The following is a 27,403-nucleotide window of genomic DNA, read 5'->3' on the forward strand; positions in this document are numbered from 1 at the left end:
GTATATATATATATATATACACACATATATATATATATATATATATATATATATATATATCAAATCATTGTTATATTCCCTAAAATATAAAATTCTTATTACAAAATGAAACTTAAGCCCAGCTGGCATGGCTCAGTGGTTGAGCATCGATCTACTGGTATGAACCAGGAGGTCACGGTTCGATTCCCGGTCAGGGCACATGCTTGGGTTGAGGGCTCGATCCCCAGTGTGGGGAGTGCAGGAGGCAGCTGACCAATGATTCTCTCTCATCATTGATGTTTCTCTCTCTCTTTCCCTCTCCTTTCCCCTCTTTGAAATCAATAAAAATATATTAAAAAAAGAAATACAATTAAAATCACGAAGCATAAATGGACTTAATAAATCTAAGTTTCTCTTCTTGAAGAAAGAGTAGTTTATGACTAAACTTGGGATAATGTATTGGCCTTGATCATGATCAGGGCCAATGAGTGGCAAGTAACTGATTTTAGCTGAGAAAACATGTTTCAACGGCTCTCCTACAGGAAAACACTCGGGTGGAACAGGGCAGGGAGTTTACTCGAATAACACGGAGATGCTGCCGCTGCGGCGTTAGCTGATGCCTCCAAAGCTGCCAACTCAGCTTTGCTCCGAGAGCAGAGAAGTCGCACAGGTTCGCCCCCAGCGAAAACATTAAACCACATGTCTCACGAGAAAACCAAACATCAGCATCAGGAGGAACCACGAGCAAGAAACCAAATAAGTCATTCAGGAAGGAATTTCCTCCTTTAACGTGAGCCTGTCAGAGCCTCCCCCTGGGAAGCAGGCTGCCAGGGGATCTGCAAACAAGGCAGGAGGAGGCTTCCCCGCTCTGGGGACTGAGGCTTCAGAAGCCACCCCAAACTGCTTGCCTTCTGCTCTCACCCGCCTCTACGCAAAAGAGTTCATTTTATACTAACCCGGATTGTATTCACTTCTATTTTTAAATCCTCTAGACACATCCGACCACCATGCCTGAAAGAACAGAATACTAATGGAAATCAAATATGTTGTAAAAAAGTATAGAGAAAACAGAACCATTCCTGTTGGATGAGGCTGGCCTGCACATGATGAAAGGGGGAAAGCCCAGATACAATAAATACAGAAGGAACGTGCAGGAGAACTCTGTCCCGCGGCTTAGCTTAGGACGGGAGCCGAGCAGCTTTGGACCGATGCCACGACCAGGGGTCCTCCAAGAAAAGGGGACCCCTGAGAAGCACAAGGAAACCCTGCTCAGCTGCACATCGGTCTGACGACACTGGCTGTCACATTTTATTACTTCCTCTCCAGGTCCTTCCCTGTTACTCGCACACACCCCCTCGCACACATTGCCACAGAACTAGAAACACTCACAGCGCTTTAGGTTTGCAAATTAACGACACGAATTTGAAGGTGGGGGAGTCGGAGAGGGGGACAGGAGACATCTGTCCTGCGCCCATGTGGGGGCGGCAGTGAAATGCCACCCGAGTTATGCCACTGCCACAGAAGCAGTAAGAGTTCAGTTCATAGAGGCGGCTGTGCCTTACCTGGCTGGCTGTGTAGTTAACTGCAGCACCAAGCCCCCAGTTCTTCCTCTGAAGCACTACATAGGCTGAGCTCTACAGGATCTGACCTTACGCATTTCCCCAGAAGAAACTCCACAGTAACCTTTCACTTCAGTAAAACGCTGTGCTCATTCTTCCCCTTGTACTCAACACACAGCAATCTAATACACCTCATCATGTGGCCCGTTACCATGGTAGCAATGAATCCAGCTGCTGAAATACAAAAGACTGACAAAAAAGTTGCTTTTCTCCCCTCCACCCACCCTGACAAAGTCAGATTTTTTTGTGTGTCTGAATGACAAGTCGAATTTGAATATATTTTTGTTGCTGACTCAACTTAGTGAGCAAGAAAAAAGAAGAAAAAGGAATAACAGAGGTATAAGAACAGAAGGTGTCCAAAGCATTGTGACCAACTAATGAAATAACCGCAAGCAGTTTTAAGTTGCCTCTAATCCCTGGGAATACTGATGATTATCTACCACTTCTGTTAACCAAACATTTTTAAAGGCCAGTTACCAACTCAACAGGAAATGCAGCAATACCTCACAGCTCCTTTAAAAATCTAAAAACATGTTAAATGACTCAGTAAACACAGATGCTGAAAACACTACGTTAGTATTTGAAGGGCTAGTCTCAAAGTGCTTTTCTAGGGCAAAGTGCTAATCACAGCTCAGAGGTGGGAGGTAAAAAGCTCCATTCTAAAAATCCACCAGCACCCTGTGTTTAACCATTATTTAAACAGATTCGGTTTCAGTACTATTGAACGTGATCACAGCTTTGGATTTGTGGTGATACAAACTCCTACAAACAACCAACTCTACTTGGGCTTTTACATGAGGAGTGGAGGTCTTGGAGTGGGGACACTGGCAACGCTGAACAATCCTGGGGCCCTCTCCCCCAAACCAACAGCTGCATAATCAAGCTTTAAGGAAGCCCCCCAGTTTATTCCTAGCGCTCTGAGGAAGGCTGGTGAGGGTCCTGGTGCCTGGGGCACAGGGCAGGGCACAGTGGCTGTTTCTGGAATAGATAAAGCAGGGGATGAGTGTGCTGCCCGGCTCGTGGAGGGAACCCCCATGGCGCGCAGCCTTCCCTGCTGGGCTGAACTCAGGAGGAATCTGCACAGGCTTCTCCTCAGGGCTCCGCATGCAAAGGGAGGCGGAGGCCAGGAGCTCCTCAGAGGAGCAATTTCGGAGTCAAACCGACGTGGGTTTGAAACCGGACTCCCGCCCATATTAGTTTTGTGGTCTTGGGTGGATTATTCAACGTCTCCAAACCTTAGCTGCTCTTCTGTGAAGTCCCTACTTTAAAGCGTTATGAAAAGGATGAAATGAGAAACCTGCAAGAACTGAGCTTTAAACACACCACGTGCTCAACAAACGATGGCTGGTGTCATTTAGTGAAAATGTTCGTGCGCTTTGAGGAAGAGGGACGATGAGAAAGCTCGCTGGCACCTGACTTTCCCTGGCTGATCAAACTGTCACTCCCAACCGGACACACACGATCCATCTCACCCTTCACAATATGAGTTTGGATAGTGACACCATATTAATACAATGATCATTTCAGACAAATAGCGAGGCTTGCTTGCTGTCCCCTACAAACCCTCTAGGAGGTTCTGACCGGTCAAAAGGTTGTGCATATTCCCAGTGCTAAATGAATTATGGGAAGAGTGTTAAACTTGAAAGTTGATTTAAAGAAGACTCTAAACATAAAAGAAAAATGCACCCAGTAAAAGAGCTCATTTTGATATTTATGTTGTATTCTCAAGGAATAGTCTATTTTTTTCCCAATTAAAATGGGGTAGAAGGAATTTTCATCACAAGAAGCTGCAGAATAAAAGCTATGCGCCCAGGCTGCCTATTTAACAACTTACTGATGTCGGGTCACCAGGAGCCTTTAGAAGGTCCCCTTGATCTGTAACAAGGGCTGTAAACAGCTCACCAATACAGACCTTTCTCCACCGTCATCTAACTCAGGAAATTACCTGACACCAAAGCCAACTGCACAGGCACATTAGCATTCAGATCTCTTTGAAGACTTGCAGGGCAAAGAGGCAGCTGGGGGTTTAAAAACAAAACGAAGCAAAAAAAACCCCAAAAAACGTGACAGAGAAAAATTTCCATCACAGGAAGTTGCCAGAAAGAATAAAATGAATGCCGCTGCATGTTGCAAGGTTTCTCTACCATTAAAAAAAAAAAATCCCTACAATATATCTGTAGAGATTATTAAAATAGTGTTGTGACTCATGACGGCACAGCCCTGTGAAGGGTGTGAGGAAGGCAGAACAGCCAAAAGACAGGAAGCACGGGCCCTGGACAGTCGCACCCCTAGTCCTCCGCAGAGCAGCTGACGAGGGAGACTCAGAGAACCACAATCTGAATAATTCATAACTGTTCTCAGGTGTGGCTGGCTGAATAGAGACTCTTTCACTGTTTGCTTTCATTTCTTTACCTTGAGCCTTGTTTTCCTCCTACTGATTGGTCATGTACCTAAATGTTCTTCATTTTGTAAATTTAAGAGTCTGCCATTTATCTAGTGAATGGAGCCGGCTACTGGAGCATTCCACATGGTCAGCAAACATCCTGTGTCAGGTGGGAAAGCGACTGGTTTGAATTCTCCTGAGCATTAGCGCATATGACGTCAGTATATTTGGTTCCACAAAGTTTTAAATCCCCTTTGGCCAATGTTGGGATTAACGTCTCGCTCAGTGTGAAGGAACTTTGTAATCTGTGCTGGTCTGACCCACTTAATTCCTAGGAAGAATCCAGTCCCCTGGGGAGAAACAGTCTTGGCCACATAAAGCTCCAGAACGAACAGGAAGTGGGCTCGCCAAGCCCTGGGCCCGCAGAGAGGGAAGGGCGCTTGGAGGTTATCTGCTTCACTGCTCTCTCTTCAGACACGAGAGCACCTAATTTCCCACAAACTCAAGGTCACAGAATGGGCTCTGAGGTCACAAGCTTGAATTAAGCAGCCTGGCTACAAAAAACCCTTGGCTGCTAATGTCAATACAATTAAAATAAGACAAAACAATTTGAACCTCTGCAGGTGCAAATTTTTTTGGGGGGGGTCACATTTAAAAATATTTTTTAAGATACCACAAGTGTTTTATTTTGGGGGGGGCAAATAAGAAAACTTGCTAATAGCAACAATGACAAAAAGAGATTCTAATCTGAACAATTTTTGCAAGCACATAGTTTCTTGGGTCACTTTGAGCAGCTGACCGAAAAAATATTAATCAGATTAGTATCTACTCTATTTCATTAAAATTTCTTATGAAAGAACCAGGCTGTTGCAAGCTATCTCAATTTATATAACTCAATATCAAGATATTCTATTTTACCCTTAAGATGTTTTCGAAACATACATCGCTCTTTTGCATTGTATGAGTGGTGCTGTAAATAATAGGGGTTCTTTGTGATTTCCTGCTGTTGACACATCACGGAAAATATATTTTTTAAAAGCACTGTGAAATTGATGGCTACATATCCTACAGATAACTTACTGTGAACCTTGAGTCATTTTATCCTGCTCACCTATGGAAATTTATTCCCAAATGTAAAGATTTATGAAATAGCATTGAAGCACACATGGTTCCACTCTCTGAGGTAACCAAGGTCTGCATTTTGATGTATTTCTTCAATTTATGTATTAAAACTCTTGGATCATTTTGAATTTGCTTTCTTTTGTTTAATGAATGACATGTAAAATAAACACAGTATGGTATATATTCTTTCAAAATATTTAAAATATTTGCATAAAATTCTATTTGGATACATCAGAATATATTTAGCCATCCTTATTGTTAAATACATATTTAGCTCTTTCCAGGTTTCTTTTTATAAGCCATGTACCTTTATATATAAACTTTTGGTCCTAATTTGGCTAATTTCTTTTGAATAGATTCCTGTGGGGGTGAGGGCTACTGAGTTTAAGTTAGCAAGTCTAAGCACAGGATTTTAGAATTGGCAGGATGCATACCCATAACTTTGTATAATACTTCACTGTATTGATGAAGAAACAGAGACTCACTGAGGTGAAATAACTGGCAGGAAGTCTTGCCATGAATTCTCCCAGGGCCAGAACAGGACCTGGCGTCCTGGGTCAGCTCCCCTAGCTTCGGTAATGTCACCACGCTGACTCTCAATGGCAGTTCATCTTGGAGGTGCTCCCTCCCTGACTCAGTGGTACCATCTGTGGAACTCCATGAATGTGCCCCAGAGTCCACGGCAGGAATGGGAGTTCCTTGGAGGTGCGTGACATTGGCTTTTCTGTCAGGGACAAGCCATATGGCAGTATCTCTGCCACCTTCCACTGGCAGCAAAAGCGAGTGGATACTGAGAAGAAGCAAACATATTCCCAGGCCAGAATCTGTCCTGAGGAGGACAAGATGCAAAAAGATTCCAAGAGAGTTGGGAGGTCAGGTTGCTCATAACATTAGTGAGTCCCGATTGATATAAAATTAGGAAGAGCCCTGACGGCTCTGCATTCTTTCATGGCCTTGTATTCTGCCAAGAGGGTCTATGTGTTGAGTGGCAGACTCTAGGTAGCTCCCAGGGGGAGGGGAAGAAGTGTGCCCGCTCTTCCTCTGGGACAAGCCCATACCCGGTAAACCAGGTGTGACTGCATAGCCAGGAAGATGCCTCCATTGGAGTAAATCTGTTCTTTTTTAGCACAAGGGAGAGGGGAGGGGCATGTCTGAAAATCAAGTCTACCTGTGAAGTCAAGGAAACAAGGAGACTCCCGAGACCTTGCTCTTGAAAGAATTCATTTTCTTAGTCTGAATACACAGAACTCAGAGGTCCTTGTGTGTGTGTGTGTGTTTGTCTCTTGCATGTGGCTCATTCTAAAATGAGATGACTTATTCTAATTCAGTATGTTTTAATAAGTGCCTCCTAAAAGCACATCCTATATAATAAAAGGCGAATATGCAAATCGACCAAATGGCAGAACTGGTTGTTATGATGTGCACTGAACACCAGGGGGCAGGTGCTCAATGCAGGAGCTGCTCCCTAGTGGTCAGTGCACTCCCACAGGGGGAGTGCTGCTCAGCCAGAAGCCCTGAGCCAAGCTCATGGCTAGTGAGCGCAGCGGCGGTGGTGGGAGCCTCCCTGCCTCTGTGGCAGCGCTAAGGATGTCTGACAGTTGGCTTAGGCCCACTCCCAGGAGTGGGCCATCTGTCAGACATCCCCTGAGGGCTCCTGGACTACGAGAGGGCACAGGCCGGGCTGAGGGATCCCCGAGTGCATGAATTTCATGCACTGGGCCCCTAGTATAGTATAAGATGTCAAAAAAATAGAAATGCCCTTCAACCTGGAAGGGGAGATAAGATATGGATAAAGAAAATATAGCTGTAGATAAAATAAATGAGAAAAATATAATTAACTGACTTGACAGTAGATAGATAATTTAATTAGTGTAGTTTAGGCAGAATATTGTGGGGGGAGTATCCATTTAGGGTGGTCCAAGCTTGGAAAGCGTTTGCTGTTGGGATGTTAGATATAGTTTCCCAGATTCTTGAACTTTGTGTTTACAGAGTTGGAAATGTGAGCACGGCAAACATTCTGAATGTCTAGGGAGGGATGCATATGTACCCCACGAGCATAGTCAGTGACGAAGATCAGATGTAGGTATGATAGAAGCTGGGTTTCTCCCTTCCTTTCTAACCTCCCCCTGGGAAAGGACACGTGGTTAAGTTGTCAGTGACAAGGTGAGGGGAGAGGGTGGGCGTAACTGCCCATGAAGTAAAATGTGCATGTATATCATAGGTAATGGCATGGAGAGACCAAAAAGCAGATGCAATGCCGTGCACCCAGCAGGCCCTCAGTAGAAGTTAATTATTCATGAGAATTATGATAAAAATAAAGCCTATTAGAAAATGAGGCAACAATAAAATTAAGGCAGGACTGTAGGGGAATAAATTATTATGGGAAAACACAGAATAAGAGATAGTTGGAAAAGATGTAAGGTGAATTAGGGGGAAAGGTAAAAAGAGAAGCATATATAGTTCAAGAGAACACATAGCAAAATTACCCAGAAGGAGAGACAGAAGAAGAACTGAAGAAGTACACCTTATTGAGAAAGTGGAACAAACTGAGATAAATAACAAACTAACATGTGACACTTCATTCTATACACTTAAATGAACTCCAGGGTTGGAATGAATGGAAAAGGTTCATGTGGTTCACACCTTTTATGTACATTGACTCATAATATAAAGACCCGGGGCCCTCTGGACTCTCCTGGCAAATGCTCCATTGGCAGGGACCATTCACCTGCGTTTCGGAGGTGCCCATTTATGATACTGGGGAGCTCACTGGAGCCAACCTGGGAGGTATTACCCGAGCTCCACGCCTCACACTGGCCATTCTCCACCAGGCCACTGCGTGCCGTTCACAGCCTCCCGGGCTGTGAAATGGAGAAGCCATACCCCTCGGTGAACGATAGCCAGGAAGGGAAGTGACGGAAGCCTGTGAGGAGGCACTGAAGCTGCGGAAAGGGTGGCTGCACACAGACAGCGTGAGCAGGTGCTCCCTTTCCGCTGACGGCCCCGCAGTGGGCTCCTGCCAGGTGACACATTAGGAAGGCCCTCCGGATGTGATATCCAAATCACAACCTGTAAGTAACGCGAGGCAGGAAGGCCTGGCATTCTATGTTGTTCATCAGAAATCAGAAGTGTTTTTGGAGGACACTTTACATCCCATTCCGTTTACAGCCTCCCAGTGACGTGTGCAATGGAGAAACTTAGTGTTTCTATGCACCTCTACACACACACTGAATAGAGAAACGCTGAACAACCCTAACTGTAACCCTAACCCCAACCCCAACCCCAACCCCAACCCTAACCCTAACCCAAATGGGGAAAGCCATTGGAGAGCATGAGTCCTAGCAGATTCTTTGTTCTGTATTCTGTGAAAATTTTGTCAAAGATGTTAGGGTCCAGTCCCATTGCTTCTCTCGTCATTCTGTAAATAGTCTTGTAAGACTATAGGGAAGGACATTATTTTTATGATTTAATGAGCTACTTCTGAGAAAGCTAGTGTTTCACCAGCTCATTAGAAACGTCTGGGACGGCTAGGGCAGAATTAAGGCGTGGGTCACCCAGCTGAAACTAACGTCAATGTTTCAGTTATTCACTGATGTTCTTCAGACTCTCAGACACACCTCCACTGGTTACTAGGCAACCACAGCTTATTGAAATTAGTATACGGTAAGCATAAACTTTATGTGTGAGTATGAAAGGGATCTTAATATTTTAGTGAGAAGACAATCATGAGCTGAACTAGCCTATTATCTTTGTTATTAGGTGATATGAAATACGAGGGCCTCGAACATCTTTCAGAAAGTGGGTTAATAAGATTTTACTGAAAAGGCTTTGTGCTTACAACCTACACACAGCAGCCTCAGCGCTGGACAATACAGAAATGTCAGTCATTTTTATCCAATGGAGGAATTCCTGTTAAGAACTGAGTTATGACAGAGATTGGCAAGCCCTGCTTCTGAGGCCCCTCCACTCCTGGTCTGGGAGAGAGGGAGAATCCCAGAGAGAAGGGGAAGGTTTTAGATTAGGGTCATTTTATCATTGTGTTTCCCGTCTGCAAGTGTTTCCTGCCAGAGGAGAACTCAAGTTCTGTGGAGAGGGGCCCAGGACCCAGGTGGTGGCAGGCTTTGTCTCTCAGGGTGGAACCCACATGGAGGTGGCATGTGAACTGAGGGCAGAGTCTGTGGCAGGATAGAACAGGGTGATGTCTGTTGAACTGGCCATGAGAGAGTCATTTGCTGTGGCTGAATGGGAAGAATGGAAGAATGCAGCCGGATCTGGAATGTAGCAAGGCTTTTTTCTCTCCAAATGATGTTACTACCCTGGGAAGAAATTCAGCTTCAGAAGGGAAACCATGTGATCCTGGAGTTTATATTTATTAGGAAGGCATGGTGTAATATAAAGACCTGTTCTGAGAAAAAGACAGCCACCTTACTTATCTATGCCACTAGAATTGGTATAAAAGTGCATGTATTTATCTGAGTCTGCAAGCATATTATAAACACACATAGCCCTAACCGGTTTGGCTCAATGGATAGAGCATCGGCCTGCGGACTCAAGGGTCCCAGGTTCGATTCCGGTCAAGGGCATGTACCTAGGTTGCGGACACATCCCCAGTAGGAGATGTGCAGGAGGCAGCTGATCGATGTTTCTCTCTCATCGATGTTTCTAACTCTCTATCCCTCTCCCTTTCTCTCTGTACAATATCAATAAAATATATTTAAAAAAATAAACACACATAATCATGGTAAACTTCCTAGCCCACTGTTACAGAATTGTTAGGAATTAACAGAATAGAGAGGTACATTATTCCTCTGCTTAGATGATTTGAAACCATCAGATTCAAAGTTTAAGACTGTGCTAAAATGAACTATACAGATTCAAAAGTCTGGTTTTAAAAGTTACAAGATCAATTGATGGTTAAAATACAAGCTAAAACAAACTGTCACTCACATGAACAGACCAATATTAAAGCACATTATCATTAATTTTTGTTAACTCACCGTAATCCTTATTTTTTTGTTAGGAAAACAACACAGTTTTAAAAATCATACTCACATAAAGAGAAATAGCATTATGCAAACTCTTCTGAGGAAATAAAGGGCCAATTGACCAACAAAAGACAACTTAACAAGGCAGGGACAGAACTCGGAATGCCAATGGAATTCTTGTTTTTTTCTAAGATGCCATACAGTACTCAAAGACAGACACAGCAGTGTACATATGCTCATACTATAAAAAATTCTTTTCCGCCCTAGCTGGTTTGGCTCCTGCGGACTGAAGGGTCCCAGGTTTGATTCCAATTGAGTGCATATGCCCAGGTTGGGGGCTCGATCCCCAGTATGGGGCATGCAGGAGGCAGCCAATCAATGATTCTTTCTCATCATTTATGTTTCTATCTCTCTCCCCCTCTCCCTTCCTCTCTAAAATCAATAAAAATATATAAAAAATTAAAAAAAGAATTATTTTCCCCTTCTGTATTTTCAACACGTTATCCACATAACAGTAGTAGACCAAAGATATAGCTATGTATCTTGTTGTTTTAATATATCAGGTATTTATGGAACACATATGTTTAAAAGAAGTGAATATGTTACAATCACTTCAGATGCCATCTTTAGCATCATATTATGCTTGTCACTGCCTGGATTATTGTGGTATTTCCATTAAAGGGCAATTTGGGTTTTCACGAAATTAAATATTCACAGTCATGCACATAAGACAATAAGCAGGATGCGGGCCAGGGGGACGTTTCTGGTTTGTTCAGCCGTATGTCTAGCACCTGGCAAAGCTCCTGATAGTCACTTAATTCTCAGTAAGTATTTGATGAATAACAAATCTACTTCTACAGATTATAAATAAAACCCAAATCAATCTTATTTCCGCAGTCTCTTCTCCTTAGACTCAAAACTTCTCTTGGGGGAAAGTAAGATCAAGAATCTGGGAACACTGGCTTGTCTGTTTGGTGGAGGGTGGCGAGGTGGTAGGAGACTCAGATGGGTCTTGGTTGTGGCTTTGTCGCTGATCGTTGGGATGGTACATAACCTCTCTGGGCCTCACCTTCCTCAAAGGTAAAATTAGGGAGTTGCTAAGGTCTGAATGTTTGTGTCCCCCTCGAATTCACATGTTGAAATCTTAACGCCCATGTGGTAGTATTAGGAGGTGATTAGACCGTGACCGTGGAGCCTTTATGAATGGGATTAATGCTCTTATACAGAGACCCCACAGAGCTCCCCGGCCCCTCCCAGCAGGTGAGGTGGTGTCCAGTTATGCACCAGGAAAAAGGCCCATCCCAAAGCAACACCAGGCTGGCACCTTGTTCTGTTCTTCCAGCCCCCAGAGTTGTGAGAAACACATTTCTTTCTTTCATAAGCTACCCAGTCTCTCATATTTTGTTATAGCAGCCAGAATGGACTAAGACAAGGGTCTAGGATACACTTTCGAAAAAATATCCCTTATGAAGTCTAAATTCTGTAATTCTAATCTGTGGCAAATTTAACTGGGATAGTACTTGGAGTAATTATACTTCATTTTTCCCAGGCTCCCTGGTGCCTAGTCCAGAGCCAGTGAACCTAAGAGATGTGTAAAATATAACTAACAAACGAATGACTAGTCATTACAGGTATAAATGTGTCCTAAGCATCATTAGAATTTTTCACAAAAGGAAGCAACCTTTCACTATGCATGCTGCTTCTTTTTTTCCCCCTACAATTAAAATGAAGTCAGAAGATAGCTGTTTGAAAAGTTTGAGTTTTATTCATATCAATTATTATTTTTATACATAGTATTTGAATAGTGTGATTAGAAAAATTAGAACACATTTACACACTCTCTTGAGAAGTGCTAACAGTATCGCTATGTCTAGGGAAATTTTTATTTTGCATCCTAAACCAACTCTTTCATAATTAATCATAAATACGCATTTCATAAATATTCTTAAAGAGAAAAAAGGAAGTGAGACAGAATCCTTGCCTTTAAAACTCTCTTCTCTAGAGGCGATTGTAGATAACATGCAGCCCTAAAGTCCTATCAGTCCACAGTTTTGGACATCATCATTTCCAGGCATATGCTCGCATCAATAAGTGAGTTTTGTGCATAAGTAGGTCTCAGCCACAAGATGCTACATCTCTGAAGCTCTCATTGCACAGGAATAGGGCTAATTTTAGCATCAACCTAAACATAAACTCATTTGCCAATGAGAAAAAGATCTGTAGACTTATAAATAGCTTACTCCTCAGGAAATATATTTTAAATAGAACGTTCTAGCATTATTATACAGGCATATTTGCATAGGATTAAATTGTAGGATCTTTCAGAGTGGCAGTTTGCTGCAGTGAAAAGATATGGCTTACCGTTCTGGTTCTGCCACTTCCCAGAAACATGACCTTGGCAAGTCACCTGAAGTCGTGGAACCATAGTTTTCTTATCCAAATAAGGGAGAAATAATAGGCAATCTTAGGGGTTATTACGAAAGTTAAATAAGAAAATGTCAGTGTGGTGCATCTGCTTTGGTGGCTGGGACCGAGTGGCATGCAGTGGCACAGGTCCTCTCAGTACAGCCCCTGCCCCGTAATGGACTCTCTTTTTGCTTGTAGTGGCCGCAGTGTCATCATCTTCACTGGAACCACGCAAGCATATCTCAAAATACAGCCCTTCCTACTTCATCCAGCACCAAGGTGACTACTTTGAGCTTGGTACAGGCGATTCACAAATTAAGCATGTCCTGGATGAAAATTTCAGAGAGAAGACAGATGGATAACACAAGAACTTCCAACATGAGCCCGTGAGTGATTGAATGAGATGGCTTTTTCTTGGCGGGGAGGGGGGGCGGTCCTGTCATCTACAGTAAGAACTGATCTTCTAGAAATGACCCACAGGGTTATGTGAACTCAGAGATAGGACTGATAACTGTTGACACAGGCGGGGTTTAGCAAGGACTTCACAATGACTAGGCTAGTGCAGTCACCGAGGGGAGCATGTTGTTTGTGGGTGAGGGGGATTTGAAGGGGGGTGAGGAAGCGAGGACAGTCTAGGCAGAAGAACCGGCCTGGGAAAAAGTAAAGGCACCAAGAGCATGGCTTAGGGAAGGCAGATCATGCCTCTGTTAGCAAAGGTCAGCTGACGAGCAGAGAGGAAGGCAACAGGACTCAAGAGGTCTGCTGTGCCTGTGTTATGACATGCTTAGGAACATAGGACACAGGCGTAGGAACATAGGGCACAGGCGTAGGAACATAGGGCACAGGCGTAGGAACATAGGGCACAGGCTTAGGAACATAGGGCACAGGCTTAGGAACATAGGACACAGATTGTGCTCTGCAGCTGCTGGGGGAGCCCACACTGGCTGTGAAACAGAAGTGGGTGGTGGTCATTAGGTCATACTGGCCACTGTTGGCTAGGCACCCACGATGTCCCAGACACTTTCCTGTGTTGTTTTCTGGGTGTTATTTTCTAGTCTCACAACAGACTAGACATATCTTTCCAGGTGGGGAATGTGAGGTTCAGAGAGTTCAAGTAACTTGCTGCTCAAGATTACACGTTCTTAAATTAAGCAAATGGCATGAAAAGAGCAAGAGCAGATTTAAAATATTAATTTCAGAACAAACCCTTAAAGAATGGAAATAATGAGATCTGAATGTAAATGAGGAAATTGATCTAGGCAGCAATGTTTTAAAAGGAAAAGAGAGGAGGAACACTGGAAAGAGGGGATTTGTGTTCAAAGCAAGGCCATTCGAGATTTTGGCAAGATCTAATGCAGGTATATTCTGGAAGGACCTAGGCTTGTTAATAATAAACACTGTGGCCTCTGAGTTTGAAAGCTAGTTAATGACTCTACTACACGAGAGACAGTTGAACATGGTAATTAGCGCGCAGGCTCAGAAACCAGACTGGATTTGAATGCTCACCCATCTTACTTAAGCTTGGGCAGGTTATTTACCCTTCTTGGACCCTATTTTACTCATCTTTAAAAAAGAAGACAATAATATTACCTATGTCGTGGGGTTGCTTAAGCATGAAATGACACCTACGTGTGTGCATCACAGTGTTGGAGGAATTTGGTATGCATCAGCCAGTGTTGCTGTGTGCCTTTGCCCTCGTTCACCAATCATGTATTTAGACGTTCTTTACAGTGTGCCAAGCCCTGGGCTCGTTTCCAGGGACATAAAGAGGGCTAACCCATTATTTCTGCCTTTAAACACATGTGATTTCCCCCACGTTATGCTATGCGATTCAGCAGAAGTACTACCGACTGCATTTAGGTTAAAGCACTTTCCTGGCCTGTTTGGGCACCAGGGATTTTAAGTCTCTATTCATCATGTTGCTCATTTGTGTAATGAACATGTCCACTCCTCCTCCCCCGCTCCTCCTGTCGGGCATTTAGATCCATCCAGCCGGAGTTGTCTTTATGAAAGGCGCGTCCCTCTGCCCACGGGAAACATCAGGAACTCAGTGAGACCGTTTCAGCAGTCTCCTCCTGCGTCTACGTACCGGACCCGCGGAAGTGGAGTGTCGGTGCCACTGACTCAGGCACCTCTCCCTCGCTAACTCATTAGCCCTATCTGTGATGTAGTGTCTATTATTTGTGGGTGTATTTCTCTTCCCAAGAGTATTTTTTCTAAACAGATGACTTTATAAAGCCTTATTTTTTTAAGCTGGAGAGAAATGTGACAAATTAGAATTTTCAGTGGCTGTACCAAACTACGGGAGACGTGTGTTGAGAACACGGGTTATTCACGGCGTCTTTAACCACACCATCAAGTCGCTCATCCTTGTATTTCCTAATTTTCGGCGATGAAGGGGGTACAAGTAATTCTGCTCATAATGCATTTTCACATGGTCTAAAGGGTTCTCAGGCATCGAGGTTTAACAGATGAAAACTGTTGGTAGGAGGGACACCATGCCTTCTTGCGTGTGCCCACAACACACTAACATGGACAGGTGAGCAGTGACAGTGGCCTCCGAGACAAGGTTGAAAAGGGACACGTCCACATAAATAAATGAGAAGGAAAGGAACACAGCAAGGCACATGCATTTAAAATAACCAAGTGAAGTGCCTAAGTAATGAAGTGAAAAGCCACTTGAATGCCAAGGAAGCCCTGTAGCGTGAGTGGGATTGTTGGGACAGTGGTGAACTGTTTACCTGTCAAAAGAGACAGACACTGGCATCCTGATCACCTTGCTTTCCCACAGAGCCAGTGTCTGCTATGGGAAAAGTGGATGTCCTGATCATCAGGCACTAAGCAGCAAACCACCAGCATTGGAAGGGAGCGGTCGGGTCCATATTGAAATAGAGCAGAAGCCCTAGATGTAAGTGTGAACGCAGGAATGAGGGCGATGCCCCACGGAGAGGTTCTTCTGTCACACGTACAGAAGTCTAACATGTGAATATTAATGAAGAAAATATCCGCCAGGCTGGCCTGGCTCAGTGGTTGAGCGTCGACTTATGAACCAGGAGGTTGTTGGTTTAATTCCCAGACAGGGCACATGCCCGGGTTGTGGGCTCATTCCCCAGTAGGGGACGTGCAGGAGGCAGCTGATCGATGATTTGCTCTCATTATTGATGTTTCTATCTCTTTCTCGACTTTCCTCTAAAATCAATAATATATATATATATGTATGTTTTTCTTTTAAAGAAAATATCCTATTTGGTATGCATTTGAGAATTTAAAAAATCTCATTAATGTGATAAGCAACTTGGGAGTATCAATAATTATTTTATTAACAGCAACGAATTAACACTACAGCATCACATAGCTTAGAATATGGCTTTAAAATATTACGTTAAATGTTTTTTTTCCCAGTGTAAAAAAAACCCCAACTTTACATTTAACTTTTAACTTATTTCCTGAAACTCATTTATTTTCCTTGGGAGAAACATGTGACCCCTGTTCTCTTTTCTTGGATCGAACCACGACTGTACATATTGAAAACATGGAACTCAATCCAGGGAAATGGTTACCCAGATGATGGAAGGATTGAGAGGCTCCCCTGGGAAGGGTGAAAATCTACTGGATGGAGATTGGCAGCAGCAGGAAGACAAAGGCACTGCCACTCGCAAGTCTCAAGGGACAAAGGGAAGAGGTGATGTTACTGTAGCTCAGAGTTCAAGGTCACGGGGCCAGCTCCCCTGGAACCAAAGTAGGAACAGGACAAGGAATGGAAGCGGAGGTTTAAACAGGTACAGACCAGCACAATAGCAAAACAGAGAGTTAAGTAAATACGCTTTCCACTCTCATTTTCTCCTCCAGGGTCATGTTACACGAAGGGAAATTGATTTACTGAGATTTGGAAAGGGCACTCAACTCAGCGCCCGAGAACTGCATTCTACCCACATCTCCTACATAAATGAAATCGCCGGTTTAGTTCCACATACCATGCCAGTAAACCCAATTTACACACCCTTAGGATGATGAGAGAATTATCTGCTGTCATTTTGAAGATACCCAAAGCATAAAGGAAGCATCACTCTCTTTTGGATTAGATTTAGACGGTGGCCGACGCTCGGGCAGTTGCATTGATTCAGAATTGTGATCAGAGGTATAATCTGAGGTTCTAGAAATCCCCATTCTTCCAAGGAGCCCCTCAAGCCACACTTTGAAAGCTGCACTCAGGGGGATGTGGAAAGACACACGACCTCCTCGCTGAGACCACACTCAGTCCCTCCACGCCTCTCCACTTTGCTGTGCAATGACTGGCATTCTGCAGAATTGCAAAGCGCCAAAGGGCAGGCTCCCGTCTTTTGAAGCACGGAAGGGGAATTGATGTCTGATGAGGTAAAAAATACTTATCCGTCCATTTTATGGACGAGCCAAACAAAGCGGACTGTGCACATGTGGGCAAGTGTGGGTGCTCCACGGTCCGCAGCTGTTAGAAACTCACCCAGCCTGAGCCGTGCCCGGCTTTAATGTCAGCATTAGCAACCCTCCCTGCCCTCCAGGGCAGCCCCAAATGCCAGCCTTTCCCACACGCACTGGTTAATGATTACACTGCCATTACCCCGGCACATTCTCCTCTAGTTCATGCCATTAAGACATGGTTCTGTCTCATTTTGGCTTATTACTCTGATATGAAATACGTTAATATATTTTAAAAATTAGGTGACCTTTAGCATAGAATGAAGTATGATGCATTTGCTTAATAGAGACCAGGAAGTGAAGTCTAGGCCATCGCTATACCTCGCTCCTCAAGAGTTCACCTGGTGTCTAATGATGCAAAATAAATAAAAGGTGCAAGATTATGGCTTTCACTGCCGGGCACCTCAGGAAAAGTACAAAACGTTGGTCAGATTTAACCCCATTTTTCTTTCCTCACAAGGAGAGAAGCACTTTAAGGAGAAATAGTTCAATGTCCTTAAACTCTCTGTCTCAGACACTCACCTAAACTTCAGTGAAGAAACAGCATGAACTTTCCAAAACCATCTGTTTGTTCTTTGAAACGGCACGTGGCTATGGCATTTAAGGACTCCCCAAGCACTTCATCCAGCGAATGGTAAATCCTATTTACCTGCAATGAGAAAAATAGACTTTTATTTACGTAAGCAGCTCATACTTACATGTTTATTATAGAAACAGGAAGCCAGATCAGGCCTTCCTAGAGCATGTGGTATTTTACAAATTCTCTCACACACTAATAATGACCTGTAATTCTCAACTTAGAGCCTTGGTTTTCATTATAAGCCAGTCGGAGAAAGACAAGTATCACATGATCTCACTCCTATGGGGAATCTAATGAACAAAATAAACTGAGGAACAAAATTGATCCAGAGACATAGAAGCATGGAATAGACTGTTGGATCTCAGAGGGAAGGTGGGGGTGGGGGTGGGGGTGGGTGGGAAGAGATCAAAGACCTTGTATGCATATATGCACAACCCATGGACACAGACAATAGGATGGTGATGGCCTAGAGTGGGGGTGGGGAGGTGGGAGGGGGTGGAGGCTGGTTAAAAGAGGGCAATGGGGGAAAAAGGGGGACATAGGTCATACTTTCAACAATAAAGATTTTAAAAAATATTTAGAAAAAGAGACATTTGTGCAAGAAGTCATTTTATAGATGAGGATGGTGAGGCCCAGGGGGTGAAGTGATGTGCAAGATTAAGCAGCTAGTTAGTAACAGACCTTAGCATAGTGGCCTTGAACCCTGGGCTCTAAACCTAGCTTGATTAAACACCCAGAAACAGAAAAAGATGACATCTCCTGTGTTTTCCAAGTAGGCGCTTTCCTGGAATAGTGTGTCACCATAATTTCTACGAAAGCCAAGGAAATTACGGTTGAGTCAGTGTCCTAGACCAGCACCTCGTCTACTGATTTAAGCTCTAGCAGTTGTAAGTAGGTATAAACCTGAAATTATTTAATGATCCACAGGATTTATGATGTTTGTAGTCATAGCATAAATAATACATAGTTCAGAAAATTGCCTGTTAATGTTTCTTAATGAAGCAGAACGATTTGACAAGCTGCTGCCTTCTGAAAAGACTCGCCTGTGAGAACTTAAGGAGATTGGTTCTAGATTTCACTTCCCAAAGGCGACGATGTCCTGTCCCTCTGACGCAGCTCCCCTGCCACTCTCTCCATCATTAGTGTTTCTCATCATTCTCTCTTCCTCCATCCTTTCCCCTTTCCTTCTTACCAACACACAGGCTGGCTGTTTACTATCCCAGGTGCTAGATGGCTGGAAGCAGCAGAGATTTGAAGCTCAGAAACTCCCATGTTAAGATGAAGGAAAAAAGTGGGGAGCAGGGGAGATCACAGAAAATAAAGGGGAGAAGGCATTGGATAGCACGGGGGTAGAGAAGGAAGGGCCAGAGGAGCCTCGCTCTGCACCTGATGAAGGGTACAGGTGCCCCTGGTTCCAGCTCCACCCTGTGCTTTCCTCCCCCAAGTGTTTTCTTGAACCCCAGGTTGTCTAAAATGATTACAATAATTATTTAGCTTCCACGGTTTTAGGCATCCTATGATTTTAGATTCAAAGAGAAAATTCTATTCAATAATCCCCCCTGCCTCTAATCCGGGTTCTCAGGTGTATTCACTATTGCATGAGATTTATTTAATGGCAGATAAAGAAAATGTCATGACACGATTAACCCTTGTTCTGCCATGTTAGAATCCAACCGTCTCTCCCTGTACTTAGATTCTAGATACACTCATGCATTTGGCATTCTTTGAATTAGATGTATTATTGGAACAGTAGTACTTCAGATATGTTTGTTTTCTTAAAATACATGTTACCATTTTTTTTAAATTAAGGCTCAGATAAATTAGATTTATGCATCTGGGAATAAGTTAGATATTAAAAACATAAACCCCCCTCGCATGAAAGTAGTTCTCCAAGCTGTAGCATCAAAAGATAAATGGAAATCTTACACAATATTATAGGTACTTTCTTTTAAGACCACATATTCTTAAATGAAAGGCACTTCATTTAAGAACATTCAACTATATCTATATATATAAAAGCGTAATATGCAATTCAACTGCACGGCGAAACGACTGGTTGGCTATGACGTGCATTGACTCCCAGGGGGCAGGTGCTCAATGCAGGAGCTGCCCCCAGCCCGCAGGCCCTAATCACTTGATCGGGGCCTGCTGGCCAACCTCTTGATACCTCCCCCCGGCTGGTAGGCTCTGATCGCCCGATGGGGAATGGGGAACTGGGGGTGGGTGGCAGTGAACATGGGTGGCGCCAGGGCCCCAATCGCCCTGCCGGTTGCCCCACACACAAAGGGTGACTGGTAGAGGCGGCAGGGGGTGGGGCCGGCTGCTGACAGGTGGGGAAGATCGGCTCTGATTGCAGGCCAGGCCTAGGGACCCCACCCGTGCACGAATTTCGTGCACTGGGCCTCTAGTCTAGCAATAAAGAGACACTCAAGACACCCTTTGGTAATGGCTTCTTAGGATGATGCTACTAGTTGCTCCTCTACTTGGCAGTTTTGGGAAGGATGTTTTGCATTTAATTTTTTCCCCCGGTACCTGGGTCATCCCAGACTGCAGTAGACTCGGAGGCTCAGACAGAGACACTGTGTTCAAGTCCCCCACAGGGTGGCTCAGGTTGTGCACCTTAACTAGGATCTATGACTCCAATAGAAGTTACAACTTGGATGACATCTTTATCGTAAGCTGGCTTTAGTTTCTGCTGTTCCTCCTCCACCAGGACATGGCCATCCAGCCTGTTCCTCACGGGCTCTGATCGAAAGCTGCTGTCTGATCTACAGGCAGCTCCATCCCTCCCCTCTTGGCTTCCGTCCCCTGGAGCAGGCAGAACTGAATCGCATCCATCATTCTTTTCACTCTTGAGCCTCCCAAACTGCCACCAACTTAAAAGCATCAATCCCACTTTCTCCTCTTGCTGCTGCCCTGGACACGGGCAAAGCAAATTTCTCATGTGAACAGTAACAGAAACACTTTCCTCTCTTTAAATTCTTATTTAAATTCTCCATCAGCCATCACACTCTAGTTTGACTAACTAGATATTACATTTAGTGTCATGGGGTAAAATAAAATACTTTCTCCTTTATGTAGCTTCCTAAAGAGCTTTCCGTTCAGGGTCCCGACTGGAGTGAGGAGTCAGTATCTTACCATGGAGCCCCACAAGTGAAAGAAGAACCTTGTTAACTTGGAAGTGCCATCTTTTAGGCCTATGGATTGGATGGAAGTTGCAGGAGGCAGATTTTTGCTCAATAAGAGAACCCCATCAACTTGGAGCACACATATTAGCATGGAGTCGATAAGAAAGAGAGTACTCTTCACACCAGTGGTGTCGACTTAAATACAGGCTGGAGAATCATTTGTGGTGGTGGGATTTGGTCAAGCACAAGGATGGTGTAAAGAGTCACCCCCAACTGAGATCCTGTGGGAGCTAGCCAAATATTAGATTGGAGTTAATATCCACATTTTATTTAGACTTATGTCTTTACTGATCTACCCATCGAAAACAGCACCCCTCTCTCGCTCACTTTTTAAAAAAAAATATATTTTAATGCTTTTTTTACAGAGAGGAAGGGAGAGGGACAGAGAGTTAGAAACATCGATGAGAGAGAAACATTGATCAGCTGCCTCCTGCACACTCCCTACTGGGGATGTGCCCGCAACCAAGGTACATGCCCTTGACTGGAATCGAACCTGCGACCCTTCAGTCCGCAGGCCGACGCTCTATCCACTGAGCCAAACCAGTTAGGGCTCCCTCGCTCACTTTTGCTTGCCCTGATATATTCTTTTGCATAGCACTACTTAATATTTATTCATTGTCACTGCACACTAGAATATAAGCTCCATGAAGGCAGGAGTTTCATTCACTATTGTACCCCTGATGCTCAGAACAATGCCTGACCAAGAGTAGGCTTTCAGTAATATCTGTTGTATATATATGAAAAGAGAATCCTATATAATAAAAACGTAATATGCAAATTGACCATCACCCCAACACACAAGATGGCTGCCCCCATGTGGACACAAGATGGCCTCCACAAGATGGCCAGCAGGGGAGGTCAGTTGTGGGCAATCAGGCCTGCAGGGGAGGGCAGTTGGGGGCAATCAGGCCAGCAGGGGAGCAGTTAGGTGTTGATCAGGCTGGCAGGCAGAAGCAGTTAGGGGCAATCACGCAGGTAGGCAGGCAAGCAGTTGGGAGCCAGAAGTCCTGGATTGTGAGAGGGATGTCCAACTGCCCGTTTAGGCCCAATCCCTGGCCTAAACGGGCAGTCGGACATCCCTCAAGGGGTCCCAGATTGGAGAGGGTGCAGGTTGGGCTGATGGACACTCCTCCCCTCCCCCGTGCACAAATTTTGTGCACCAGGCCTCTAATATCTACACTAATAAAAGAGAAACATGGTAATTAGCGTACGACTGCTACCCTTTTCATTGGCTAATCAGTGAGTATATGAAAATTAACTGACAACCAAGATGGCGGCCGGCAGCCATGCACTGAAGCAAACAGGGAGGCTTGCTTGCTCCAGTGACTGGCAGACTCCAACGTTCCCCGCCTGCCGCTGCTGGCCTCTGACCTGGCAGTTTGAAACATTGTAACAAATATAGAAGCTAAACAAAACCCCAGAAACCAGCTTTCAGCCGCCGGGATCTCAGAGCTGGAGTTATACATTGTTTCGATTATAGAACACAAACAAACCAGCGGAAGCCTCAGAGCTAGAGCCAGAGCTAAAGCTGGCCCAGAATAAAAAAGGAAAAGAAAATAAGGAGCGGTTGGGAGCTTCAGCCAATCGCCAGCCTGAAAGCAGCCCTCAGCCCCTCACCCAGACTGGCCAGGCACCCCAGTGGTCACCCCCACCCTGAAGGGTGTGTGACCAGCTGCAAACAGCCATCATCCCCTCATCCAGGCTGGCCAGGCACCCCAGTGGGGACCCCCACCCTGATCCAGGACACCCTTCAGGGCAAACCAGCCGGCCCCCAGGCCTCTATCCTATATAGTAAAAGGGTAATATGCCTCCCAGCACCGGGATCAGCAGAGCTGCGAGGCCTCCTGGCACCAGATCAGCGTGACAGGGGGCAGCGCCCAAACCCCCTGATCGCCCTGCGGCTCTGTGTGTGACGGTGCGGCGCCCCAACCCCCCCCCCCCCCCCACTTTCCCTGCTGTGTGTGTGACAGGGTAGAGCCATAACCTCCCCATCGGCCCTGCCCTGAGTGTGACAGTGGCAGCGACCCAACCCCCTGATCGGCTCTGCTCTGTGGGTGATAGAGGGCGGCGCCCCAACCCCCCCCCCCCCCCCAACGGGCCCTGCTCTGTGTGTGACGGGGTAGAGCCATAACCTCCCCATTGGCCCTGCCCTGAGTGTGACAGTGGCGGCGCCCCAACCCCCTGATCCGCCCTGCTCTGTGTGTGACAGGGGGCGGTGCCCTAACTCCCCTATCAGCCCTACTCTGTTAGTAACAGGGGGGAGCTCCTCAACCCCCTGATCGGCCCTGCTCTGTACGTGACAGGGGTGAGCTCCCCAACCCCCTGATGGGCCCTGCTCTGTGCATGACACGGGGGAGCTCCCCAACCCCCTGATGGCCCTGCTCTGTGCATGACAGGGGGCAGCGCCCAACCCCCTGATTGGCCCTGCTCTGTGTGTGACAGGGGGTGGCGCTGCAACCTCCCCATCGACCCTGCCTTGAGTGTGACAGGGGGCGGTGCCCCAACTCCCCAATCAGCCCTGCTCTGAGCCCGGCCAGGGGCTGCACCTAGGGATTGGGCCTGCCCTCTGCCACCCAGGAGCAGGCCTAAGCCAGCAGGTCGTTATCTCCCGAGGGGTCCCAGACTGCGAGAGGGCACAGGCCGGGCTGAGGGACCTCCCCCCCCCCCCCCCGAGTACACAAATTTTTGTGCACCAGGCCTCTAGTGTATATATATATATATATATATATATATATATATATATATATATTTTCTCTTAAAAATATTCTTTCCTTAATAATATTTTATCTGCTTTCCTGCACATCCCAGCTCTACTCTTGGAGCTATTATACCCAGACCTTGGTGATCCCACTCCACCCTTGGAGTCCCTTCACTGTAGCACATGTTATCATACAAAATTGCCACTTTATGTGCAACTGAAGGGCAGGGACTGTAGCATTTCTTTCTTCATCATCTTTAGCACGTCATCTTTAATGATAACTAATTATCCTCACTAAATGTTGATCTGATTGATGGTGGAACAATGAGCAAACATGAAGCTCAGTGTTTTCTCACTTGGTTCCTACATAGGGTGGCATCAACTTATTCAGATCATTTCACCGGATTATTAGCTATTGGCCTAAGAATGTCAAAGTGGCGTAGGAAGCTACAGCAAAGTGGATGTGGGATTGTGGCCTTTGGACTAAATTCAGAATCACCCCAGACACAAGGCTATTAGTTCAGAGTCAGGGAGAGGACAGCGGGGAGATGGGACTTTCTGGATGCTTGAAAGCTGGAGACTCGGGCACTCTCTCTGTTCCAAGGATTTGTTCTTGTTGATGAAGGATTCTGTCCGAGCACCAGGAAGGTCTTGGATGCCTGCACATATTTCCTATTACGGTCATAGAGTGTTACTTCTAGCTCCTAGGATAAAGAGGCTTTGGCACTGGGACAGTCTGGCATTCAGATCCAGTGTGGCCCCATCACAGAAGGGCAAACTCACAAAGTGTGCTGGGCCCCTCCCACCAGGGATTCTGGGCGCCAGGCGAAGTGCTGCTGAGACTGGCTGCATCTGCTCGGTGCTAGTCAGCCACCTCGCTTCTGGGAAGTCTTTAAGTCTTTGGCCAGATAGGCAAATGAACCTCAGAGGACACCTGTAATTTCTTCCCATCAAATTATCGCCCAAGGATTGCAGAGGCGTGGACTCTAGTTAACGATTCTATGAATTCAGGCACGAATACAGGGAAAGCAGAGTCCCTGCCTGCTCACTTCCTTGTCATACGTCACAGGACCGGAGGACATCTGAGCAAGTGAAAGATGGCAGCAGCAAAGCACTGAGGTTCGCTCTTGACATTTCTAACAGACAGGGATAAAAAAGTCATGCTCCATCACTTGGGTTAAAATAAGATAGTGCAGAGAGAACAGCATTTGGACAAAATAGCTGGCAGAGGAATGGACTTACACATCCAGCCCTGAATGGAGAATTTTTTTACACCAGAGAGCGAGAGGCCTGCTGGTACAGAGACACCCAAGGAAAACTGATGGTGACTCGCCTGTCAACATCAGGTCAGGCGGGTCTTCAGCCAACTGTTGTACAGGTGCTGGGAAGAAGCAGGTGTTTGTAAAGGATTTCTCAGCTGTTTCTCGCACAGCACTTTTTCAGCATTTGTGTTTCCCTCTTTCATGTCTTACTGTAACCTTAAGGCAGTTGCTTTAATGCAGATGATATTTGCATTTTAAAAGAACATTCTCCCCCAGGTTTAATGACTTGAGCTCAGAGAGGAGCACCATCGCTAAGAAATGAATGAGCAACCATAATTGTTTTTTTTTTCAAAATAAGAAATGGAAAAATAATTATCTATATGCTAGTATTTATGAGAAGGCAGATTTAATTAAAAAATGAATCAAGAGATGGCTGAAAACTTAGTTGTTTTTTTTTTAAATCAAAGTAACTTTCTTTTTAGGAAGTGTGGCAAATTCAATGTATTATAAAAAAATAAGTATATCTTTCACAATCCCCTGTCCAGAGATAATCACTATGCATGTTTTATACATATACTTCCAATTGTAGAGACATATATATGTATATGCACACACACATATACACCTATAATTTTTAACAAAATAGAGGAATTATAGACTATATATAATTTTGTTTCAAGTTTTTTTTTAACTTTTTGTATTCTATTATTAGTAATTCATGTGTATTCAGCATAAATACTCTTTTATAGCTATGAGATTTTATCAAACTTGCTAATTAAAAATATAACACATATGTAAAAGGAGGACTTATGTTACACTTTCAACAATAAATATTAAAAAAAAAGAGGAACAAGAACTACAAAGCAGAAAACAATGAACAAAATGACAGTAGCCAAGTCCTTACCTATCAACGATTTTAAATGTAAATTCACTAAACTCCCCACTCAAAAGACAAAACAAACAAACAAACAAACACATCTGAGGACATGTGACATCCATTATCACTGAATGCTTCTTTAGTTTATTCATGGACTTTATATACACTCACACTTACACAAAACACATTTCTGGTACATTTCAGGGTAAGACAGTAGGTCATCATTTTATTTTATAGTAGTGCTTATTTGGTTGTAGAAATCCCTACTGCACAAAACCCATGTATCCCACAATATCAGAAAAACGGGCATTTTCTCAGAATACTCTTGAAAAGAGAATGCCTATCTCATTTTGTATCTTTTTAAAAATACAACTGCAAAACCAATAAGTGTCTCATTCACTGATACAATCAGTAAACTGAACTATCTCAAATTTTCTAAGATGAAAATCTCTTTTTATGAATGAAATAGAACAATATGCAACTGAAACAGAGTATAGGCCAAAACTACCCTGTAGGGGTGTGACCTCATGAAAACTTTAAATTCTTTGTTTTGAAATTAATTCCAAGTAAGGCAGAAAGATTAACATAGTTTTGCTGACGAAGAAAAAATAAAGTTTATCCAAGCTTAAGCCTTTGTCTCTTACAGCTGAGTACACCTGCCTATTGGTCTAAATAATTGCATTGAACTGTAATGCTTAAGTCAAAACTTGTCGAAGATTTTCCAATTAATTTATAAAAAGACAGAATTTTAAACTAGCCACATACAGGTATATCTATCATAAATTCTAGTGAAATTTCCATGGTAATATGTGACTATTGATGTCTTGTTCATATTTTATGTCATTCATTTGTTAAAGTCCTGCACACTTCTAAGAGAATAATGAGACAATGTGATTTGATATGTGTGTCTGATTGAGAATCTTATTTAAAAATGGAGATGAATGATACAGCATTTAATTTTGTATCAGTAAGTTGCCATGTCACTTTGGAGTAAAAAATAAAAATGACACTATCCCCTACATCATAGGTTCTCAACCTTCTTGTTCTGAAGACCGCCTAAGAACTTTTGTTTTTGTGTTCTATCAATATGTACCTTATTAGAAACTGATTTAGAAATTTGAAAAATCTTTATTTATAAATTTACTTATGTAACAATGGAAAACCCATTAAATGTAACAAATAATATGTAAAATAGAAATATTTTCCAAAACTAAAAAAATATGGTGAGAATTAAGGGACGTTTTTACATTTTGGGAAAGCTCTTCAATGTCTGGCATAACAGAAGGAAGATAGCTAGACGTTCAGATCTGCGTCGGCATTTAACCTATTGCAGGACGTAAAGAAAGTCCCACTCACACAGACATGCAGCTTGAAAAGGTAGAGCACTTTCCTAGCCTTTCAGATAATGTGAACAAGTTGCCATTTCTTAAAGGTGAGTTGCAATGTGGAATCTGATTCATATCAACGAACTTTGCATAATCCATCCCATTAAAATCCATTACCAGCCTCATACTTGGTGTAGATTTTTAAATTTACATGTAATTTTATAACATCGTGAATCTGTCCTTTGGAAAGCATTGGTTCACTGAGTGATGCAGATCTTCCCACTGTTGATTCATTTCATTTTCAATAACGACAAGTTATGTTTGTCAGGATCACCATCAATCTCATCAGAAAAATCTTCTAGGGATCAGGAAGCTGTCAAGCTCACAGTGGCAGATGCACGCTTTCCAAAACTCTTATTTTACTTCAAAGTTTGAATTCTATCGTTGTCAGAAAATACTGTTAGTTCCCTCTGAAGTGACAAGATCGCTTCATATATTGTCAAGGAAATTGTTCCCAAATCCCG

At 44.0% G+C, this 27,403-nt stretch overlaps 1 protein-coding gene across 8 annotated transcripts in view; it reads right to left on the reverse strand.

The window, feature by feature from the left end:
• Positions 1-27,403, reverse strand: part of DTNA (dystrobrevin alpha) — a 220,703-nt gene that overhangs the window by 138,639 nt on the left and 54,661 nt on the right. For all 8 annotated transcript variants that reach the window (XM_070421194.1, XM_070421203.1, XM_070421195.1 and 5 more), the window contains exon 2: positions 17,472-17,598. The gene's annotated coding sequence lies outside the window, so the exon portion shown is untranslated. The remainder of the gene's footprint in view (positions 1-17,471; positions 17,599-27,403) is intronic.

This window comes from Myotis yumanensis, unplaced genomic scaffold, assembly GCF_028538775.1.
Source record: "Myotis yumanensis isolate MYYU_CA2020_CCGP unplaced genomic scaffold, mMyoYum1.0.hap1 SCAF_7, whole genome shotgun sequence".
NCBI classification, from domain to species: domain Eukaryota; kingdom Metazoa; phylum Chordata; class Mammalia; order Chiroptera; family Vespertilionidae; genus Myotis; species Myotis yumanensis.